We start from the raw sequence: 8,478 nt of genomic DNA on the forward strand, positions 1-8,478 counted from the left end.
CGGGTTTAAGCCCAATCCGATCATAGTCCGTAGCGACTCCCAAGGCCGCGATGCGATCCAAGAGCTCGTTTAGGGAAGAGAGCTCCATTGGATCCATCTGCTCGGCGAATTCCGAGCCCAAGTGGAGGCTATTTTTGATGACCCAAGAAGTCATCGTCGGTGCAGCACCGAACAGGCGGTCATGATGAAACTGCCTAGCCGGAGAGTTTGGCCGACAGCTAGGGCTCCCCCTGCGGTAATGTTGTTTTTAACAATGGGACGAGACATCCTTCCTTACGGCGACGGCACAGTGGAACTCTCAATGAAAGCACCAATGTTGGTGTCAAAACCAGCGGATCTTGGGTAGGGGGTCCCGACCTATGCGTCTAAGGTGGATGGTAACAGGAGGCAGGGGACACGATGTTTTACCCAGGTTCGGGCCCTCTTGATGGAGGTAAAACCCTACGTCCTGCTTGATTTATTCTTGATCATATGAGTAGTACAAGAGTTGATCTACCACGAGATCGGAGAGGCTAAACCCAAGAAGCTAGCCTATGGTATGATCGTATGTTGTCCTATGGACTAGAACCCTCCGGTTTATATAGACACCGGAGGGGGCTAGGGTTACACAAGGTCGGTTATAAAGGAGGAGATATACATATTCGTATTGCCTAGCTTGCCTTCCACACCAAGTAGAATCCCATCCGGACACGGGACAAAGTCTTCAATCTTGTATTTTCATAGTCCAACAGTCCAGCCAAAGGATATAGTCTGGCTGTCCGGAGACCCCCTAATCCAGGACTGCCTCAGCAAGGCTCCTTGTCGAGGATGCCCACGAGGCCCCGGCAAGCCTCGTGCCAAAGGTATCCACAAGGCCCTGGCAAGACTCTTGCTCAGGGCGCCCACAAGGCCCCGGCAAGACCCTTGCCGGGAATATCAGCAAGACCGCGGCAAGGCCTTGCCGCCCCATCGCCACCCCAGCTTAGCGGCCGACCCACCAACTAAGCAGGTACCCACGTGGTAGTACGTGGCTCCTAAGCCAACTAGTCAAGCACCTACGTGGTGGCGTCCAGATCTTCGTGAAGACCCTGCCACCACACCAGCTCAGCAGCCTGCCAGCCTACATGGCGTAGCATGCCTCGTTGGCTTGGACGCGTGTCGGAGCAAGGTGAAGCGGCGACGGATGGGACGGGCTTCGTTGCTGTCCCTGATAAAGCAAGAGGACACCTAAGTAGCGCATTTAATGTGTTTTGTCCCGTAAAGTCAGGCGATAAACTCGACTACTGTACAACTTTCCACCTCATGTGTGCCATGGTGGCAGCCCCTTTGACTATAAAAGGAGGCGTGCGGCGTACTGTGAGAGGATTCGGACTTTTCGGACCCTACACGCTATGTATCTAGTCCAAGAACACCAGATAAACACAAACTAGTAGGAGTAGGGTATTACGCACGATTTGTGGCCCGAACCTAGATAAACTGCCCCCCCCCCCCCCGCGTGTGTTGATCTTCTCAATCCGCTCTTTTTACAGCCCTGTGCCCCAGCAACCGTAGTGGGGATTCCCTGTGATCCCATAGGTGTCATTCCTGAGCCCCGATAGTTGGCCGCCAGACAAAAAGGGGAAGCAGCAACACTAACAGCAGGAACGACATTCTCCAGCAGCTTCTCAATGCCAAAATCAGAATCTTCATGCCAACTAGGGGAAACAGCATCATGGGATTCTTGAGCTACAGAAGGATCTGCACCGTCGATGGCAACTGATGCAGAAGCATCAACACTGCCATCACCATCAACAGCGCAACCCCCCTGGTTTAGATCAACATGAACTTCTACGTTTTCTTCTCCAAGCTGTGGAAAGTTTAAAAAACACACAATAACACAAATGAGTGTGGGGATAATTAACACAACAACACACAGGACACTTATGTCAAAGACTTCTGACAACATACACAGAATAACTGCAGTCCACATATGCAAAACAACTACAACCCACATGTGCCAAAACAACTACAACTGCAACCCACATATACGTAAAAAAGAACTGCAGCTCACTTTGCCAAACGCTGCACTTTAGTTATGTTAAATACTGAAGCTTACGTATGTAAAAGAGTATGAACCACGCATGCGAAAAGAACTGTAGTTCCCTTCTGCCAAAGACTGAAGCTCACACATGTAAAACTATTGCAGCTCACATATGTAAATGAAATGCATATGAGTGAACATAACATCGTACATCAAGTTTATAACAACAACAACAACAGCAAAAAATTAGATTACAACCCACTAACAGAAAAAGTAATTCAACTATACCTTATCAGCTACAACATCCGGAGGGGACAATGCATCAGCCAAGACCTCATCCTTCCCTGAGCCATTGTAGGAATCTCTGTGCACATCACAAGCAGAAACTCCAGTCTACATGCATAGAACAGACCAAAAACGAAAATAAGATGGTAACGACCAAAAAATAAAAACAACTTCAACTATGCACAAGCAGTACACACTTTACAATAGTGAAGTACACAAAAAATACAATAGAATGGAAAGCAAAAAATGCAAGTTCAAGAAGAGGGATGCATGGAAGAACAGCCATGGCAGAAGTACTTGTACCTGACCAATTCCATCGTCCCTAAATCCATGGACACCAGAAGATTCCACTCCATCCTATCACAAAAAACAAAAATAGTGAGGAGCAGTCCACATAATACACAAAAGAGGTTCAAAGGCACAAAAAACATAGAACATACATTATCAGAACCGACGCCAGCGTCCTGACGGTTCATTTCATCCAAAATATGCTCAGCATCCTTCTCATACCGACCACATTTTTCTTCCTGTGAATATCTCAACTGATCATACGAAGACCGAACATTCGCCACTGCAATCTTCAGGCTTTCAATCACGCCGCAATCAAAATTGTGAGCAGCAACAATATCTTCATCTCGTGGGCCATGGCCAACAGGGAAAAAACCAACAATTGTCCTCAACCTATCACCAGAGGTTGGCAAATCTTCAGTCAACTTCAAAACCTTCAGAAGAAGCTCATCAATCTCCTCGTGTTTTTGCCGCCAACAAATGTCTGTTTAGAAGAGCTTCTATTATCAAACATCTGTCGAGCCATGAAACCATGAGTACATGGCACCTCATCATCATAGGCAGGAAGCTGGCTACAGATAGGCTCATAAAACCTAGCATGAGTGCTAGGCCCCGCATTAGAGCTGCCACATACAACTGCAACAGGTCGGTTGTACACAATATCACCTGACGCCTTCCACTGCAAAAAAAGACAAGAAGCAAAGAGAAGAGAAGTACACATGTGAGACTAGAAAAGTTCAGATTTATAATGGCTACACCTTTTTTATAAAAAATCTGATATTAAAAACTCAGATGCACTAACCAGCAGCTTCCCAAATTTGTAAGTTTCCAAGTAAATATTTCCCTTCACAAGCACATCCTCATTGTATAACTTCATCGGGTCCTTGGTCGTCAGGTATGATGCACGTGGCGTCAACGTGTGCATAACTGAAAATTTGTGAAGCTTCAAGCTGTCAAGATACATAATCAGGGGGACAATGGCACAACCCTCTGCACAATTCTGCTTGCTGCCTTCTGTTTTCCACCTCACCACAGTTGCCTGCAACTCATCAACAACAAGATGGCAAGTCCATCTGCGCCATAGCCGCATAATCCATGTTCTCTACCATTGCAGCAACTCTACCCAAACGAATTGCACGCCTGGGGCACAGCAAATTCTGGTAAAGTATCAGGAAGAATACCTTCATAGCAAGGTCAATAGTCACATGATCATCTTCCTCCACCAACACCTTCAACTTCTCAAGCAAGTCCTTGACACCTATAATTTTGAATGGTCAAAGTCAAGCTCATCCTTGAGGGCAGTCAACGAGTCATCATGGCCGCTGGCAGCAGGCATGGGTGCGGTGTGACGTCCCATAGGTAAATCAAAAATGTGATGAAATGCATCATGATTGATTTGAAGAACCCTGCAATTCCCAAAGTCCATCATCATGGTGGCAGGGTCAATCACTCCTATCAGATAGCACATAAGAATGCGCGACACATTTTTCTTTACTGTTAGTTCAAAGACAACACTGAATCTAGCATCCCGAACACGACTATAGTGTGCCTCTTTCAATAAAGCAGCAGCCTTGCAAACAGTGGGAAGCGACAAACGTACGGTCTTGTTAAATCGAGAATCATCTCCCTCGACATCATCTTTAGTTGCATTGCTCTTACTAGACTTCTTTCTCTGTGTAGAGGGAAATGCAGTTCACATTAGAAGATTAGCCATAAAAAAGAGATAGAGAAAACACAGATAGAATAATAATGAAGGAAACAAATGCAGTCCACTTCAACAAACCTTTGGAACAACATCCGCCTCCTCGCCAAAGTCAGCACCAACATCTTCATTGACATCATCACGGGCATGCTTGGGTAGACTCTTAGATGAACCACAGTCTTTGCGTCTACCGGTATGAACATCCCTCACAAAATCAGCAAGCACAAAATCGTCATCGTCGGAGTTGGGACCTTCAGTGACATGTAGTCGCTTGCGCTGAGGATCCTTTCCACCAGCTTCAGCAGTTCTCTTCCCAATATTCTTGTCCATGCCAGCAACACGTGGACTCCGCCGAGGAGTACCATCTTCCTCAGCAACAGTACTCAGCCTCTTCTTCTGCAAAGCAGGTTGCTTCACCTTGGCAAATTTGGCACCCTTGGCACCATATTTAGCTCTCCTCTGCTTCTCCTTCTCCGCAAACTCTTTTGAGTCACTTTCAAACCTCAACTTCTTCTTGCTTTGCTTCAATTCATATGCATGAAGCTGTTCCGAGACCATCCGATCCTGTGTAACTTCCTATGTACCATCAACAGACTGCGATTGTGTTTCAGACAAGACAGGATGTCTCTGGTCAAAGCTCACACCAACATCACCCTCTGCAAAATAATGGTCAATCAATTGATTAACCTCCTCAAACCCAGGTGCCCCGGCATGGAAAACAGACACTGCGTCAAAATGAAGTTTGACTATGGTCGTTAAAAAGTGTACAAAAAGAACAAATGCAGTACACTTAGACATATAAATGCAGTGCTCCAATCATAAGCTAAAATAAAAAATAATGCATTGTACAAAAAACTAGAATAAAACAACAATGTAGTTGACACACACATATAGTGGAGTTCACATATACAAATAAATGCAGCGTTTCATACACTAACTTCACATTTGTTCCCAATAAAATGTCAGACTAGATACAGCAAGGCAACTGATACGTCTCCAACGTATCTATAATTTTTGATTGCTCCATACTATATTATCTACTGTTTTAGACATTATTGGGCTTTATTTTCCACTTTTATATTATTTTTGGGACTAACCTATTAACCGGAGGCCCGGCCCAGAATTGCTGTTTTTCGCCTGTTTTAGGGTTTCGAAGAAAAGGAATATCAAACGGAGTCCAAACGGAATGAAACCTTTGGAAACGTGATTTTCTCATCAGATAAGATCCATGAGACTTGGACCCTCCGTCAAGAAAGCCATGAGGTGCTCACGAGGGTAGGGCCCCCACCTAGGGCGCGCCCCCCTGCCTCGTGGGCCCCTCGAAGCTCCACCGACGTACTTCTTCCTCCTATATATATCCACGTACCCCCAAACGATCGGGGATGGAGCCAAAAATCTAATTCCACCGCCGCAACTTTCTGTATCCATGAGATCCCATCTTGGGGCCTGTTCCGAAGCTCCACCGGAGGGGGCATCAATCACGGAGGGTTTCTACATCATCATCCAAGCCCCTCCGATGAAGTGTGAGTAGTTTACTTCAGACCTATGGGTCCATAGCTAGTAGCTAGATGGCTTCTTCTCTCTTTATGGATCTCAATACAATGTTCTCCCCCTCTCTTGTGGAGATCTATTTGATGTAATCTTCTTTTTGCGGTGTGTTTATTGAGACCGATGAATTGTGGGTTTATGATCCAATTTATCTATGAATAATATTTGAATCTTCTCTGAATTCTTTTATGTATGATTGGTTATCTTTGCAAGTCTCTTCGAATTATCAGTTTGGTTTGGCCTACTAGATTGGTTGTTCTTGCCATGGGAGAAGTGCTTAGCTTTGGGTTCAATCTTGCGGTGTCCTTTCCCAGTGACAGAAGGGGCAGCAAGGCATGTATTGTATTGTTGCCATCAAGGATAACAAGATGGGGTTTTTATCATATTGCATGAAATTATCCCTCTACATCATGTCATCTTGCTTAAGGAGTTACTCTGTTTTTAACTTAATACTCTAGATGCATGCTGGATAGCGGTCGATGAGTGGAGTAATAGTAGTAGATGCAGAATCGTTTCGGTCTACTTGTCTCGGACGTGATGCCTATATACATGATCATACCTAGATATTCTCATAACTATGCTCAATTATGTCAATTGCTCAACAGTAATTTGTTCACCCATCATAGAATACTTATGCTCTTGAGAGAAGCCACTAGTGAAACCTATGGCCCCGGGTCTCTTTCTCATCATATCAATCTCCATTACTTTATTATTGCTTTGCTTTTACTTTGCTTTTACTTTATTTACTTTGCATCTTTATACCTAAAAATACCAAAAATATTATTTATCATCTCTATCAGATCTCACTTTCATAAGTGATCGTGAAGGGATTGACAACCCCTAAGCGTGTTCATTGCGTTGAGCTATTGTTTTTGTGTAGGTACGAGGGACTCGAGCGTAGCCTCCTACTGGATTGATATCTTGGTTCTCAAAAAACTGAGGGAAATACTTACGCTACTTTGCTGCATCATCCCTTCCTCTTCGGGGAAATCCAACGCAGTGCTCAAGAGGTAGCAAGAAGAATTTCTAGCGTCGTTGCCGGGGAGTCTGCGCAAAAGTCAACATACCAAGTACCCATCACAATCCCTATCTCCTGCATTACATTATTTTCCATTTTCCTCTCGTTTTCCTCTCCCCCCAATTCACCCTTGCCGTTTTATTCGCCCTCTCTCTCTACCCTCCCTCTCTATTTGCCTCTTTTTGCCCATTTCTTGTTTGCTTGTATGGTTGGAATAGTTGTTTATTTATTACTAAACAGAGAACCTAAGATCTATGGATCCTTATCCGCTTGCTAATCTTTTTAAGAGATCCAATTATGATGAACCAACTGCTAGTGAGTTTTGTGCACTAGATTATCTTTATGAAGTTTTGCTTGAAATTCGTGAATCTAAAAAGTGTGATGAATTACCTCATGAAGCGATTCACGATAGATCTTTGAATGGAAATCATGATTGCAATGATTCTATCATGAATTCTATTAATGTCAATTGTGCTAATAATATGCAAAACCCTAAGCTTGGGGATGCTAGTTTTGCTATGTCCTCTACTTGTTCCAATGATCATGATTGGGGTGATTCTTCTTTTGATCTTGAAAATTTATTTAAATCCCATGATGAATATGAGATTGATTATAATGTTTGCAATAATATTGAAAGTGGGTTTGGAAAGGTCATGACTTTAGTTAATGTTAATCCCACTATTTTGGAAGAGTGTCAACTTTGCATGCATGTGGATCGTGTTGAAAATATTTTATGTGATAGCTATTTTGTTGAATTTGCTTATGATCCTACATATAATTATTATGAGAGAGGAAAATATGGTGGTAGAAATTTTCATGTTACTAAATTACCTCTCGTTATGTTGAGATTGCTATTGTTTCTTTCTGCTTCCTTGCATATGCTAGTTTTTGCTTGTCTTGATAATTTGTTTGCCTATAAGATGCCTATGCATAGGAAGTATGTTAGACTTAAATGTGTTTGTCACGTGTTTTATGATGCTCTCCTTGTGCTTCAATTCTTGTCTTTCATGTGAGCATCATTGAAATATTATGCCTAGCTATAAGGCTTGAAAGAAAAGTGCTTGTTGGGAGTCAACCCAATATTTATCCTTGATGTTATTTAATAAATAAATTATTTAGCCTCTGTTTTGGTTGTGTCTTTTGTGTTTAATTAGTGTTTGTGCCAAGTAGAACCATCGGGAAGACTTGGGGAAAGTCTTGTTGAACTTGCTGTAAAAAACAGAAACTTTAGCGCTCACGAGAACTGCTGTCATTTTTATTTGGAAACTGCTATTTAGTTAATTATTTTTGCATCTGATTAATAGATAAATTCCTCATGTCCATAAATTTATTTTAGAATCTTTGGGGTTCCAGATCTTGAGCTAGCTACTGATTACTACAGACTGTTCTGTTTTTTACAGATTCTGTTTTTCATGTGTTGTTTGCTTATTTTGATGAATCTATGGCTAGTAAAATAGTTTATAATCCATAGAGAAGTTGGAATACAGTAGGTTTAACACCCATATAAATAAATATTGAGTTCATTACAGTACCTTGAAGTGGTTTTTTTGTTTTCTTTCGCTAACGGAGCTCACGAGTTTTCTACTTTAAGTTTTGTGTTGTGAAGTTTTCAAGTTTTGGGTAAAGATTTGATGGATT

This window comes from Triticum aestivum, chromosome 5A (genome assembly GCF_018294505.1).
Source record: "Triticum aestivum cultivar Chinese Spring chromosome 5A, IWGSC CS RefSeq v2.1, whole genome shotgun sequence".
In the NCBI taxonomy this organism is placed as follows: Eukaryota; Viridiplantae; Streptophyta; class Magnoliopsida; order Poales; family Poaceae; genus Triticum; species Triticum aestivum.